Source organism: Carcharodon carcharias, chromosome 8 (genome assembly GCF_017639515.1).
Source record: "Carcharodon carcharias isolate sCarCar2 chromosome 8, sCarCar2.pri, whole genome shotgun sequence".
NCBI classification, from domain to species: domain Eukaryota; kingdom Metazoa; phylum Chordata; class Chondrichthyes; order Lamniformes; family Lamnidae; genus Carcharodon; species Carcharodon carcharias.
The window spans coordinates 27,319,209-27,334,775 of NC_054474.1; positions in this window are offsets into that span (position 1 = coordinate 27,319,209).

Here is a 15,567-nt window from a genome sequence, read left to right on the forward strand (position 1 = left end):
GGGAAATGATTGAAAATAAATAATAAACAAATAAATCAAAAGGACCCATGTTAATCAGTTCTGAAGTGATTTGACTCATAGGTATTTCCACAATATATAATTTTTCAATTCTCGTATCTGTCCCATGGAACTAACTGGTTGATATGATCTCTCTTCATTTATTTAAATTTATAGTCCAATAGCCACTGATTTTCTCAACCATTCCATAAACATCACCTCTGATGCCTTGTCCTCAGAAAGACCTTTGCTCCTTTGTTTCATTGTCACTTCTATGCCTAAAATCTTAAAACTTCCTGTTTGAATTAAATCTCTGCAGTTGGGTTTCTGTTTCCATCATAGGACTGAAAAGCTCCTAATTACTTCTTCAGTGGTTCTGGCATGATGCATTGTACCCTGTCAACATCTTTGCCGCATTTGATAGGGTTGACAACAATATCCTCTTCCGAAAGCTCTTTTCCATTTTCCAACTCAGTGTGACTGCCTTCCTTTGGTCCCACTCCTAGCTTTCTGATCATTGCCACAGCATCTTCAATGTTCCCTGGCTAGCATCCACTCCCCCCCACCCTCCATCAACTTTAACTCACCAGAAATCTGCTGCCCACATACTCCCTTCTATCAAGTCCTGCTCAAACATCATCCCATGCTCACTAAACTATTTTGGCCACCAGACTTCAATCCCTCAAATTAGAAATTCCCATTTTCATGGCTTAAAGCCTTTCATGGCCTTGTCTCTCAAAATCTCTGTAACTTCTTCCAGCCTTGCAATTCCATTCCTCCACTGAATTTTGTGTTCCTCCTGCACTGGCCTTTTATGCATGGCTCTTTCATTTACTTGAGCTTTCATGGCCATGCCTTTAGCCAATTATCCCCTATGGTCTGTAATTCCTTCTGTAACCCTCCATCTCTCCACTTGCTTCTCCTCCATTGATACGCTCCTTAAATCCTATCTCTTTGATCAAGCTTCTGATCACCTTCCCAATGCCTCCTTCACTGCCTTGGCATCCATATTTTTGATTACACCACAGCAAAGGTGTAGTTTACATTCAAGATGCTATCTAAATGCAATTAGTTGTTTTGTTGTATGATTTAAAGTCTTTTAGGTGGCAATTATATTGTTGCTCTTGATTTGAGTGTCAATTGTGCTCTTCATTGACACTACAATTGCCAAAACAGCCTACACCATATTGACAACCTACAATATTTCAAGACATAGGTTAGGATTTTCTGGCCCCGACACCGGTGGGCATCATTGTGGGCAGCACAGGAAAATTTGGAGTGCCGTTGACTTTTAATGGCTCTCCAAATTTTCCATTCCCGCCCGCAACAATGCCTGCCAGTGTTTGGGCTGGAATTTTAGCTCTCTGGTAGGCCTTAATTTAAATAAGGTAATTGAGTTATGCCTATAGCTCTAATCAATCAAAAGCGTCCAGGTCGATGCCAATAAAGCTATCACCATGGTATAGGGAGCCGGGTAAATCAGAAAGGAATCGGGAAATAATGATTTTTCTTGCTATGTAGAAGAGAGGTAGCCATTTCTCCACAGTATTGAAAGAGTGAGTTTCGTCGAGGGAATACACAGAACTAAATGTTCCTGAAACCTCAGGACATCATGGCAAGATTACAAAATTTAAATGATCACGCTATTTTAAAGGCAACACTCTTCTCATTTTAGTGTTGTCAGTGGTAAGTATTTTCCATATACTTTGACAAATCCCTGTGACTGCAGTAAAATCTTTCACATTGACAAATTTGCTCGTTCTCATGTGAACGCCTGAACTCTTACTGTTTATGAGGAATCAAAAAAGACAACATTTATTGAATCGAGATAACAATTTTGACAGAAGTAAACTGAAGTGGATAGAAAATCTGAAATCACACTGTGCTGTGTGCTGCTCTGAATTGCATCTGACACTTCTCACTTTGCAAGAGGTTTGTTGTGTGTTTTTAACAAATGCCAACCTGATAATGTAAGGTGAGCAGAATTTGCAGGTAAATGGAAATGTAATGAAATGCAACCATTAATGGTCAGGGGAACCACCAACATCTTTCCAAGATTTCATTTCTTTCTCAGATTACAATAGAGCTTCCATGAGCAGCAACATAAATTTTTTGAATCAGATTTTAAAAGAGATAGATGAAGAGGTGACCAGATGAGTATATAAAAGAACAGGGTTGGCTTGTGTGCCTACAGATAGATTATTTCAATCTGATAGATTTGCGAGGACCAGGGTTCATGCAATTAAACTGCACAAGAACAGGAATAGGCTGGATGTTAGGAAATTCTTCTTTTCATAGGATCACATAGCATAATTGGTACAGAAACATTCAGTCCCAGCAATTCATGCTGGTGTTTATGCTCAATTTAAGCCTCCTACGATCTTTCATCATCTAAATCCATCATCATAGCCCTCAGATGCTCATCTAGTTTCCCCTTAAATGAATCTACACCATTTGCTTCAACCACCCCCTGTGGTAATGAATTCCACATTCTCATCACGCTTTGAGTGAAGAAGTTTCAGCTGGATTCCCTTTTGTGACTCTCTTAGATTGAAGGCCTCTAGTTATGCTCTTCTCCACAAGGGGAAACATTCTCTCGCTATCCACTCCATCAAAATCTTTCAGAATTTTAAAGACCTCTATTAGGTCAACCCTCCAGCCTTTTTTTAAGGAAAAAAAGAGTTCCAGCCTGTTCATCCTTTCCTGATATGAAAACCCACACATTTCCAGTTTCATCCTTGCAAATCTTTATGCACCCTCTCCAGCACCATCATTTTTTTCTAATATGGCAATCAGAACTGCACGCAAAACTCTAACTTTGGTCTGACCAAGGTTTAGCATAACCTCCCTATTTTTCAATTCTATCCTTCTGGAAATAGTGTTTGGTTTGTTTTCTTTTATGGCCTTTTGTGATTGGTGTTTGTGCAGTCCAAGATTCCTTTGTTCCTCTACCCCTCTTAGACTTGTACTCTTCAAGTAACATGCTATGTTCAAGTAACAAGTAACTTCCTATGCTTCCTGCTAAAAGGTTCCACCTCACATTTACCTGGGTTGAACTTCATTTGCCCATGATTTGCCTATTGTACAAGTTTATTAGTATCCGCCTGTAATTTGTTGCAGTCCTGCTCAGTATTGGTTATTCCCCCACCCCATTTGATGTCATGTGCTAATTTAGAAAATGTATTTTGGATTTGAAAGTCCAAATCGTTAATGTAAATTGTGAACAGCAGTGGTCTCAGCACTGATCTTTATGGAACACATTTCCACCTTCTGTCGCTCTGAATAACTACTCTTTACTCTCAGTCTCTGCTTTCTGTCTTGAAGCCACTGAGCAATCCATTCTGCTACTTGTCCCCTCACTCTGCATTCTCTGGCCTTATTCATTGTTCTCTTACTTGTTAAAGGCCTTTTGAAAATCCAGTTAAATTGTATCTGCTGCATTACCATTGCCTGCTCTCTCTTATCTCCTCAAAAAATTCAAAAAGGTTGGTCAAACAATATTTTTCCCTTTTGAATAGGTGACTATTCATTATTTTATTTTTCTTTTCTAGATGTTCTTCTGTTCTCTTCTTTAATAGGGATTTCATGGGCAACATTTAGCCCTTGTTGGGCAGGCTCAGTGGGGATGGGCGGGGGTGGTCAGGAAACCGGCCATCGCCCACAATCGAGGCGATTTCATGCCAGCGGGTCAATTAAAGACCCGGCCAACGTGAAACACAAGTGGCAGTGCTCAGCCCAGCCTGTGCTGGCATGGGGAGGAGGGCGAGTGGGGTGAGTGTAAATTTTGCGCGAGCGCGCGCTTGAGAATCTCCCTGAGGCACAGAGCTGCCTCAGGGAGATGAAGGGTTTTTTTTTTAAATAAAGAAATGAAAAATGTTATTAGACATGTCCCCTCATGTGACTCCATCACACAAGCAGGGACATGTTATTGATTAAATTTTAAAATTTTCATTTTATTTTTATTTGCTGGAGGAAACCGCATCCCACCCGTGGATGAGGTTTCCTAAAAAGTGCAAAACCTGCATGGCCTTTTCGCCTGCCTGCCAACTGTAAGGTGGGATAGGCAGCAAAAAAATTATTTTAATTAACTTATTAGTGGCCTTAATAGGCCTTTTAATTGTCAGCGCACCCGCCAACCCAAATATTGCGTGACTGCGCATTGGCATTGGGACGCTCGCCCGACATCAACGTGCGTCATTTTATGCTCGAGCGGGTCGGGCGTGCACCCGCCCACCGAGGTAAAAATTTTGTCCCATATTTTTTCGACTGCTGCTGTTAAGCTGACTGGTCCATAATTCCCTGAGCATGTACTGTCCCCCTTCTTACATGTACAAATTACTTTAGTTATCCACTTGTCGTCTAGATTGCACCTTTTTTCAGAGAGTAGTGAACCTTTGAATAACACTGCTGGCATGTGCGGTGTGTGCTGATTTTCTGCATGCTTGAAAAGGAAGCTGGACAGCTGTAGTAACGAGATGTGTTGTTCCTCCCGCCTGTCAGTCACTCATCATGTGATGCCATTACAGGGGCTTCGGCCAATAAGCTTATTGCACAGGTAATCCTGTGGGCGGGGCTTCTGACAGACTGATCGCATCTAGCCTGCAAGCTCCTCTACATGTCTCCTAAATAAAGTTTAGCCTTTTCTTCACCAAACCTGCCGCTCCATCAAGTTGTTACATTTGGCGACGAGGATAAAACCGAGTTCTGCGGCATACTTCACCCTGGTTGGTGTGAGTAAAATGAAGGTGAACAATACTTACCAGTCATGCTGCTGTTTGGAAAAATCAATTCATATGATGCTAACTTTGAAGACTGGAGTCAGTATGTCGAGCCACTTGGGTTCTATTTCATTGTGAACAAGATTACTGCTGAAGAAAAATGTAAAGCTATCCTACTGAGTGCATGTGGAAGCAAAACGTATAATCTGATTCAAAACCTGACTACCCCGAATGCACCCAGTTCTAAGTCGTACAGTGAGTTAGTGGAACTCGTGAAATTGCACTTTCAGCCCAAACTGTCTGTCATCGTGCAGTGTTTCAACTTTAATTTGAGAGTTTGAAGTGAGCAAAATTCACATTTTAAGCATCGGAGGCAACCTACCTAGGTCACAGAGTGGACGCTGTGGGGTTGCATCCTGTTGAAGACAAGGCTCAAGCAATTACCCTCTAATGTGACAGATCTTAAATCTTTTCTAGGTATGATTAATTACTATAGCTGCTTTTTACCTAATCTATCTACTTGTTGCTGAGGAAGAACCACTGCTGGTCAGGGGGTTCACAGCAAGAACAAGCCTTTGTAACAATGAAGAAACTGTTTCATTCATCATGTTTGTTGGTACATTTTGACCCATCCAGAGAACTAGTGTTGACATGTGATGCTTCTCCTTCTGGTGTAGGAGCTGTTCTGTCACATCAAATGGAGGACGAACAGAGACCCAGTACTGTCAAAAGTCAGACTTTGTTTTGCAAGGGTGGCCAAGAACACTTGTATCTGATGACTTACAACTATTTTATTCCAGAAACACTAAACTGAGTTGTCAAGATGGAACTTTGCTGTGTGGATCAAGAGTCGTGGTCCCCTCACAGGGGAGAGAGTCACTCTTAGCAGAGCTCCACAGTGCACGCCCAGGCATATCAAAGATGAAGATGCTGGCACGTAGCTATGTCTGGTGGCCAGGAATAGGCAGTGACGTCAAGAGCATGGATAAACAGAGTACCCTTTGCCAGCAACATCAGAAGCTACTTGTTTCAGCTCCTCTTTACCCTTGGGAATGGCGTTGTCTACCTTGAGTTAGATTGCATACTGACTATGTGGGACTGTTTCTAGGCACCATGTTCCTATTAATCATTGATTCGCATTTGAAATGATTTGATGTCTACGATGTAAAAACGCCAACTTCACCTGCAACGATTGAAAAGCTGCGTCAATCCTTCAGTATACATGGTTTACCTGAGATTATTGTTTCTGATAATGGAACAGCTTTCACCAGCAATGAATTTCAGAGATTCACGGACCTGAACAGTATCTGACACATAAAGACCACTCCCTGGCATCCTTCATCCAATGGCTTTGCCGAGAAAGCTGTCCAGACTTTTAAAACTGGTGTGAAGAATTTATCTGGAGGTACTCTGGAGTTTCTCCTTTCCAGATTTCTCCTAAGTTACCGTACAACAACACATACTACCGCGGGCTCGACACTGTCAGAGTTACTGATGAAACACCATTTGCATACACATTTACATTTGGTGTTTCGAAATCTAGAAGGGAAGATAACACAGAGCCAGAATAATCAAAAATTGAACCACGGTTTGCACAGCAAGGCTCATACATTCCATGTAGGTGACCCTGTGTACATGCATAACTATGGAAGTGAACCCTGTTGGACTCCAGAAGCCATCATTTCAGAGACTGGTCCAGTATCTTTCCAAGTGCAAGTTGAAGATAGAATTATACATAAACATGTAAATCATATTAGTGCTAGAGAACCATCCCAACTAATGCAAGATCAACCTATGATTGATGTTTTGTCGCCGACTTCTGAGGTGTGTGATCATCCTTGAGTTGATATTGCAGATGTACCTAACAAGTTGCCAAATACAGAACTACTCAGTTCCAACTATGTATCTCCAAGTGCAGCTCGAGATCCTGTTAATCCTGTTGAAGAACCTCCTTTAGTTGAGCTACCCTGCTCTAACAGTCTCCTCTGAGCTGCTCAGAGACTTGATTTGTAGTCACCAGAGATTGTGCAAATGTTTGCTGGTTTTTCAGGCATTTTTTATTGTAAATGTAAGAATCTTAAAGGGGGAGGAATGTAGTAACTAGATGTATTGTCTCTCCCCCTGTCAATCACTCATCATGTGATGCAATTATGGGGGCTTCGACCAATCAGCTTATTGAGCTGGTAATCCAGGGAGGTGGGGGGTGGCTTCTGATGGAGAGATTGCATCTAGCTTGTAAGTACCTTTACATTTCTCCTAAATAAAGTTTGGCATTTTTTTCACCAAACCTACTGCTCCATCAAGTTATTACAACAGTGTTTTGATGATAGCAGTAATCACAAACTATAAAAGGTAAGAGATTTATTAATTCATGTAAGCATAATTAACTTGGATCTCTTGGACTGCTTTTGATAGCCTGAGGGGGAATCAGATTGGAATTTTCAAGATTTTCTTTTCCCTTTATGACCTTGTTTTTTTTTTCTACTTTTGTTTGCCTCTTGTAGAAAATTTTGAAGCTGTGGGTGGTGGTGTTGAGATGTGTGCGATGTGTCTCATCATGATATCCAGGCAGCATTAGTGTCAGGCAGGCTTTATGGATCAGCTAGTCTTTCCCTGTCTGGCATCTTCATATGTTTGTAAGACAATGTTGTACATTAACAAGCTTGAACTGAAAGTACAAAATCCCATTGAAGCATCTTTGAAAGAAATATTAGATATTTTGAATTTGGGTGACCCAGCTTGTCAATTGTTTAAACCCTCTGTCTGAAAAAAAATCCTTTCCTGAAGAGCAAGATTTAATTCTTCTAGTTGTATCAGTTCATATTCTGTCCATGTGATACAACTCTGACTGATTTCAATTAGCATTTTATTTTCTTCCAAAACAGCCTGTATTTATTTAGCAGCCTGAACCTACTAATGGCTTTGTTTTACAAAATATATATTAATTTTCAACAGGCTTTAACAAATCATGCTGTGAAAATTGCAGTCTGCTTTATATTCTCAATGCTTTTTGCACCAACTATCATAGCACCATTAAGAAGGCTAACTAGCTGCCTCATATTATTGAGATTCGCTACAGTGTGCCTTAGCCATAGGGAGTCTTGAAGGAGAAAGATGCATTGAATTAAAAATCATAACTCAGAGCTAAGGAACACATGAATATTTTCCTAGCTGTACAACATTGGGTGGGCTGGATGAAGAACAGACATTTGCCTACACTTGTAATCCTCCAAATCCGGTGGCAAGAAAGGTGGTCCAACAGCAGTATTCTCTCCCAAATCAATATGCCCAGTAATGAGGCACTAATCACTGAAACCCATTCTGCTGGGCAGGACATATCATTCATCTGCCTGACACCAGACTCCCAAAACAACTACTGTACTCGGAACTTGGTAGCAGCAGGAGACTCCCAGGAGGACAATGGAAACACTTTGGCGATGTCTTCAAAGTATCCCTGAAGAGATAAAACAATCCCACTGACTCGTGGGAGTCCCTGGCTTGTGACCGACCGAAGCTGATAAGGCTCATTTTGGAAGGCACCAAACATGCAGAGGCAAAGTTGAGATGTCAGAGAGAACGCAAAAACATTCAAACAACTCACCTACCTGACCCTCCAAGCAGCACCTTCCCCTCATGGGGCAGAGTCTACAGGTCACACATTGGACTTAACAAACATTTCAGAACTCATTGAACTGAAACGGAAGCAAGTCATCCCCCCATCCTGAGGGACTGCCTAACAATAAAAGACTTGTTTAATGTATGGTTCAAAAGTAAAAATTCCCTATATAAGAGTCATTATATTCATGGATGATTTTGTGAGGAAGGTGGCAATTCTGTAACAAGTGAAGCTTTTACACTATGAAGTTTAGTCACTTTAATATATGTATACATATGTACTGTAAATGGAAAGAGCAAATGATAAGCAACAGATGTTATTTAGATAAATCTGAAAGAACATTCAAAGGAATTAAACAGAATGTTAAAACAATGGGTAACTCTGAATGATCTGTAGCATTATTCTAGTTTGGAAGAATGTGCTAACTAAAAATTGGGACCTTCATTGTGTTTATTTGGACAGAACCTTTTCAGAAAAGTTGGTGATGGGCCTTCTCATTGTATCTCTGCAGGCTTTGTGGTGCTAACACAATTATGCTGGGTCTGGGACTCAAGGAAGCAACATTGAAATATCTCAGTTTCAAGGTGATCTGTGACTAAAGGAAACAGGTGCAGAGAAGTATTGACTTTGCTTGATTGACATCTCCATGCGATTATAATTTTTCTCACTATGATCTCTTTTGTCAATGCCTATGTTTATTTACACAAGATTAAGAGTTGTCAAGTTATTGATAATTTCATGGACTGATAGTTTTAAAGGAAAACCAGATTTTTTCAAAAAAGTTATGAATGGGTGTTTTTTTTTCTAAACCGTTTCAAATACAACTTTGTTACTATAGGGATCATTGGTTCTGTACATAATGTATACTGGGTGAATGGCCATGGAAGGGTCATGAGTTGGCATGGAAGGTGTAATGGGTTAGGTGAGTAGACATGCATTGCCATTCAGTTGGCATGGGGGCATGGAGAATGGGTGGGTGAGGGTGATGGCACATGAAGTGGTGAGGGCTAGAGGGCCTAAAATGATGGTGTGCCATGACATTGTATTTATTGACTTTCTTGATGGTAGATGTTGCAGGGTAGAGCAATGCTTTGATGTCACCTTAGTGAGTTGCTGCAAGAATAATGAAGAAAAGATTAAAACTTCTTAACATTTGTTTATGGGTTTTAAGTTTCTGGCTCCTACCAACAAAAACATATACCATTACTGGGTGGAAAGGTCTGCCTATTTGATACTCTCATTATTAAATCTCTGTCTAAATAACTTATGGAAGAAAATATATTTACATTACTTTTGCTCATAACATTACAGTTTATATTTAATCATGAAGAAAACATAGAAGGAACTGTAAAGCAGAAGATTATGTATAAAATTCAGTTTAATATGTTTAAAATTAAAATAAAAATATTTATTAAAATAGGATCTATAACCTCATTCGTAAATATGTGTCAGATAAATATAAATGAGTGTATTATTCCTGTGACTTTTGCTTACTTAGAAAATGCTGAGTCCTAAATAGTCCACCTATGTTATACTTAACTCGAAACATTGGTCTGGCTTTGCCAAAACTAACCATATGACTCAACAGTAATTGCTTTAACTACACTAGCTAATTCCTCTGTCTGGGTACAGAGAGATGTACACCAGGAAATTAAAAAGAATAATGAATAAAAGGCATATCCTGGAGTACTTGACCAGAAAGTCAATGCCTGCCACCTTAATAAAAAGTCAAGATTCCTATCCTCTATACACCAAACATGGAAATGATCATGAGTTCAGAAGTTGAAATCTGGGAGGAGGTGCAACCTCCCTCCTTTGTTTGCTATTCTGCATGTCCTCATGCAAAACCATTCATAAAAGGCCTGTGCAAAGGTTGCTCAAATGCTATTGTTTCATATGCATCAGGGATTGGTGAACACCAATCGTTTTAACCTTGCAAATGATTCTCTCACCTTTACATTTTTTTTTCACAGGAACTGATTCAGAAATGGGTGATGGAGAGAGGATAGGCAGAAGTGTAGGAAATGATAATTTAACTGCCACTCTTTTGACACTTACTAATGGACTGTTTAAAATTGGGGTTGACAACCTGGAACCCGTTTATTGGCTTTCCTTCTGTTTAAGGAATGCTCCACTGGTTTCAAGTAGATAAATTTAAATATTTTAGAAAACTGGGAATAGGTGAGGAACATAGAATACAGAGTCTATTGGAAATAGAAGATATTGGACCGGATTTTTGCTACCGAGGCAAGTTGCTTGAATTGGAACTTTTCTGACTCAAGAGACCCGCCTTAGTATAAACTGCCCCTTTACATGCTATTTTTGCTCCAGAGGGGCTAGGGTGGGATAGAGTGAAGCCCTCAAGAAGATTGGAGGTGGCCACAGAGGCAGCCAAGTGCCAAGATGAGCTCATTAAAAGGCCTGTCTCAGTTCTCTGGGTTGTCGTCCCAGTTGTTTGGTTACATTTTAGGCCCTCCAGCCCTCACGCTTCACATACCATCACCCCTCCACCCATTCTCCATGCCTCCTCTATGTCCCCATGCCAACTGAACAATGACTTAAGCCTCCCCTCCTACCCTCTCTAGCCCATTGTACCTTCCATGCCAATCACCCAGTATATACTAAGTACAGAACTACTGAACCCTAGAGTAACAACGTTGTATGTGAAACTACTTTTGAAAAAAAACACTTTCATATTTTTTGGAAAAAAGCTAGTGTTTCTGAAGCCCAGCTCCTGCAGCCCTATAAACATGTCAATCAAACAGACTATTAAAGTATCAATAACAGAAACTTATTTTGGAAGGATGTAAATGTGTTGGAAGCAATCCAGAGAAGGTTTACCAGGCTAATACATGATAATGGGTGGGTTGTCTTATGAGGGAAGTTTGGACAGATTAGGTTTGTATTCGATTGTGTCCGTAAGAGGCGACTTGATTGAAACATAAGATCCTGAGGGGTCTTGACAAGATGGATGTGGAGAGGATGTTTCCTCTTGTGGGAGAATCTAGAACGAGGGGCCACTGTTTAAAAATAAGGCGTCGCCCATTTAAAACAGAGATGAGGTGAAAGTTTTTTCATTCACAGGGATATGAGTGTTTTGAACTCTCTTCCTGAAAAGATGGCAGAAGCAGAGTCTGTGAAAATTTTTAAGGCAGAGCTGAATAGGTTTTTTGTAAGCAAGGGGGTAATAGGTTATTGAGGGTAGGTGGGATGCAGATTTTAGGTTACTATTAGATCAGCCATGATCTTATTAAATGGTGGAGCAGGCTGGAAGGGCTGAATGACCTACTCCTGCTCCATGTTTGTTAGCACTTGGCAACTCAAACTAGTGCAAATAAATATTGAGACATTGACAAAAGAGATCACAGATTTTTGTTATAATTATAATCTCATAAGAGATGTCAATCAAGCAAAGTCAACACTTCCCTGCACCTGTGTAAACAAGCTCGCATAATCCTTTTAAAAGAGTCTGGGCTCCAAGCCAAGCCTCAATATCTTGGTGGCGCAGGAGGCATATTGGCAGGGGGGTGGAGGGGGGTGGGGGGGGAACTAAAGCTATATATAAGACCTTTTGAAGTTATCTTTCAAAAGGGTCCCTAATCCAGACAATGATTCATGAATCATCTGAGGGCCATGAAGCATGGGTTCTGGAGAAGCTGGCCCAAATCACGAAAATTGCAGGGGAATAGGAGATGCCTACACTGCAATGGAACCAGCCAGTTCAGGAGTGCAGGCTCACTGGAGGGAATCCCAGAATCAGATCCTGCTTACTATTTTCAGGTGCATTTGGAATCCTTCCAACTTCATGAAAATCAGGCCCATTAACTCAAAATTTCAGACAACATTTTTACAAGAAAAGTGCTCGCAGCATAATTGTACTAAAATGCTGAAATGATGCTTCTGGCAATCTATCCTAAGTACCAGATGTATGATTATGTTGATCATATTTGCCAATTTTTTATTAATCTTTCAAGAAAATAAATATAATTTAGACAGGCTTGAAATGTTCATGAAGTATTATGAATCTCAGAAAAGTTGTAAAAATTTGAAGAAACACTTAATTGTCTGTTGAAGGAACTCTTCGATATCAGCATGACCTAAATGCTGAAGATGCTTTTGTTCCACTGATCAGCCCCAGAAAATTAAATTGCAGGACTTCAATTGGTGTTATCATCAGGACTTACAAATTCCTTGTTCTCCTCTTTCTGAAAAAAAAACTCTTCATCTTTTCTTGCCAGCTTCTGATTCTATGTTGATCTGTGGTTACATATAGTGATCTGCCAACTCTGTGCCCATAAAATATTATGCTGTAATAGGGGTAATAATAAGGGGAAGTGTGATACAGCATGGTAGCTTGCATGCTCCTGCCTCTGTTTGCAGTGAAACCAATTAATTAGGGGGAATGGTGGCATGGTGGTAATGTCACTGGACTAGTAATTTGGAGGGCCAGGCTAATGTTCTGGGGATATGCATTCAAATTGCACCACAGCAGCTGCTAGAATTTAAGTTCAATGAATAAATCAGGAATATAAAGCTAGTCTCAGAAATGGTGATGATAGTATTCTTGGTCTCATTGGGTTATTATAGAACATTTACTGAGCTGCTGAGTTAAGGAAAACTCTGACTTTATTGAGAAATGTCTTACTGCGGCTTCATCTTGCCTCGAGGTCTACAAGGAAGAGCAAGGTCATGAGATATTGCATTACTTCCTGTAAAGATGTTTACTGTATCTCATTAGCATATCACACAGTTAGAGTTAATCCCTTATACTACATCTCCCCCCAAGCCTCTGACTTCTGTTTCTTTTTTATAGGGACAACCATTGTGGCAGCTTCAAAGGTCTACCCAAACAGATCCTCAGCTCCTTTGGAGGAGATTAGGGATTTGACTCCTGCAGGTGATCTCTCAGACTCTGCTGGGCAGAAGAAGAATTAATAGATGAATTAGGTTAATCAGTCTGGTAGTCATCTCAATTGGTAGATGAATGCAGCATCTCAGGTCTGTTTGATTTGGTAGATGATTCTTTCAACTGTGTAGAATGTCGCTTCCAATGTGGCAACTAGTGCATGTCTGTTTCATCTCACTGAACCATGGATATGGTGTCTGTTCAACTATTTGTCCATAGTGAGTTTGGTCTTAGATTCAAACTTGTTCTTCTGGTTGGAGGTCTGGCAGGTTGCGTGTTTTCTGATATTTGTCATAGTTCCATTCTGGCTGGAACAATATTCATCCTCTTTCTCCCTAACCTGGTCCATGCCATCAGCTTTTACATGTGGCATGAGAATGTATGGGAGTTCTCAGCCTCCTTCACATTAGGAGTTTACATGGTGCTAGACCATTTTGGAGTGGAGTTGGATGATAGCTCAGAAGTGAAAGTTGGATGTTATTGTTCTTTCTCAGCAATATACACTATTCTTTCACTGTACATACTCCTCTTTCTGCTTCACCATTGGCTTGAGGGTATCTTGGTGAGCTGGTAGTAAGGAGATATCCACGCAATGCTTTGAACTCTTTAAAGTATTCATTGGCTAACTGCAGTCTATTATCTGAGATTACAAAGTCTGGGATTCCATGTATTACAAATATCTCCTTCAGTGATGTAATCATTGCTTCAGAAGTGTGACCCTGCAGTTGCTTGACTTCTATTCATCTTGAGTAGTAGTCTACTCTGGTCATGAACATTTTAGCTCTGTGTTCAAAGAGGTCCACCCCAAAACATCCCCATGGTCTTGATGGAAAGGAACTATCAATGGTTCTTTTGTTTCCTGATGATGAATGGCACAAGTGATACAGTTTGATATCATCACTTCCAACGACTTTGAGAGACCTGACCACCAAACAGAATATCTTTTTCTGGCTTGACGTTTTGTGACGCCCAAATATCCTTGATGTGATTGGAGCAGTATACTGAGTTGCGGGACTCTCAGAATGACCACTCTCTTGTTATAAATGTGTAAATCACCAACCACACTGGAGGTGTCTTCTCTGTTCGTAGTACTGTCTAAGAACAGGATTATCTGGCATATATATCTGGCCATTCTTTGATGCAGCACTCTCTTCCCTGAGCACATTCTTCATCAGATCTCTGCACATTTCTGAGTTTATTCAATTGTTGAGTTGTTGCTGGTAGAGTTGTGGTTGTTGTTGTTGATCAATGGTTTCTACCTCTTTAACAAGGACTGCGTCACCTGTTTTGGGCCTTGCCATGGGGATATGGGACAAAGCATCTGCTGCAGTCTGTTGTTTTCCCAGAACATACTCTCTCTTTGTATCAAACCTCTTTATCCTCCGTTTAAATCATTGTACTCGTAGAGGCATTTTTGATAACTCCTTTGAATTTAAGAGCATCACCAAGTATTTGTGGCCTGGCTCTATCTTGAAGTGGAGACCGAGAACATCATCTGCAATCCCATGTATTACCTCACGCTTCTTTGTCTATCACTGTACATCTCTGTTCGGTCTGTGTTAGTGAACAGGATGGTCTAAACTTCCATCTGTCTGTATCTGAAAGACTACCAGCTCCCAATCTTGTAGAAGATGCATCTGCAGCAATGATAGCTCAGGGTCATAGTGAGCTAAAATATCAGGTGATTTCGGCATCTCTTTGATTTTCTCAGAAGACCTTTGCTGTACTTCCTCCCAGCACCATGCATTGTCTTGTTGTAATGGCTGACATAGTGGTTCATTGACAATAGCTAGGTTGGGCAGCAAGGTTTCAACTTGGTCAACCATACCCATGAATCTCTGGACCTCAGTCATGTTCCAAGGAGCTTGGAAACTTCTTGATTGCTCTTGTTTTCTGTGGATCAACTCTGACACTGAATGCATCCACAATATGCCCGAGGAACTTGATAGTTGGCTGTGAAAATTCACGTTAGTTGTTGATTGTAAGTACTGCTTCCTGTAGGCATTACAGCACAGCTTGCACTTTAGTGCCATGTTTTGTCTAAGTGGATCCATGGATCAGGATATCATCCATGTGACATATGGCTCCATCCAATCCTTCTAGGAAACTTGATATTGTCCTCTGGAAAATTTCTGGGACTGATGTGATGCCAAAGGGAAATCTGTTGAAACAAAACCTCTCAAACATTGTGACGAAGGTTGTAAGAAACTTAGATTTTTCACTGAAAGGTAGTTGCCAAAAAACACTATTTGCATCTAGCTTCATGAGGATTGAACTCTTTCCCAATTTTGCTAAGCTCCCATCCACCAATGCTATAGGATGAGCTTGTG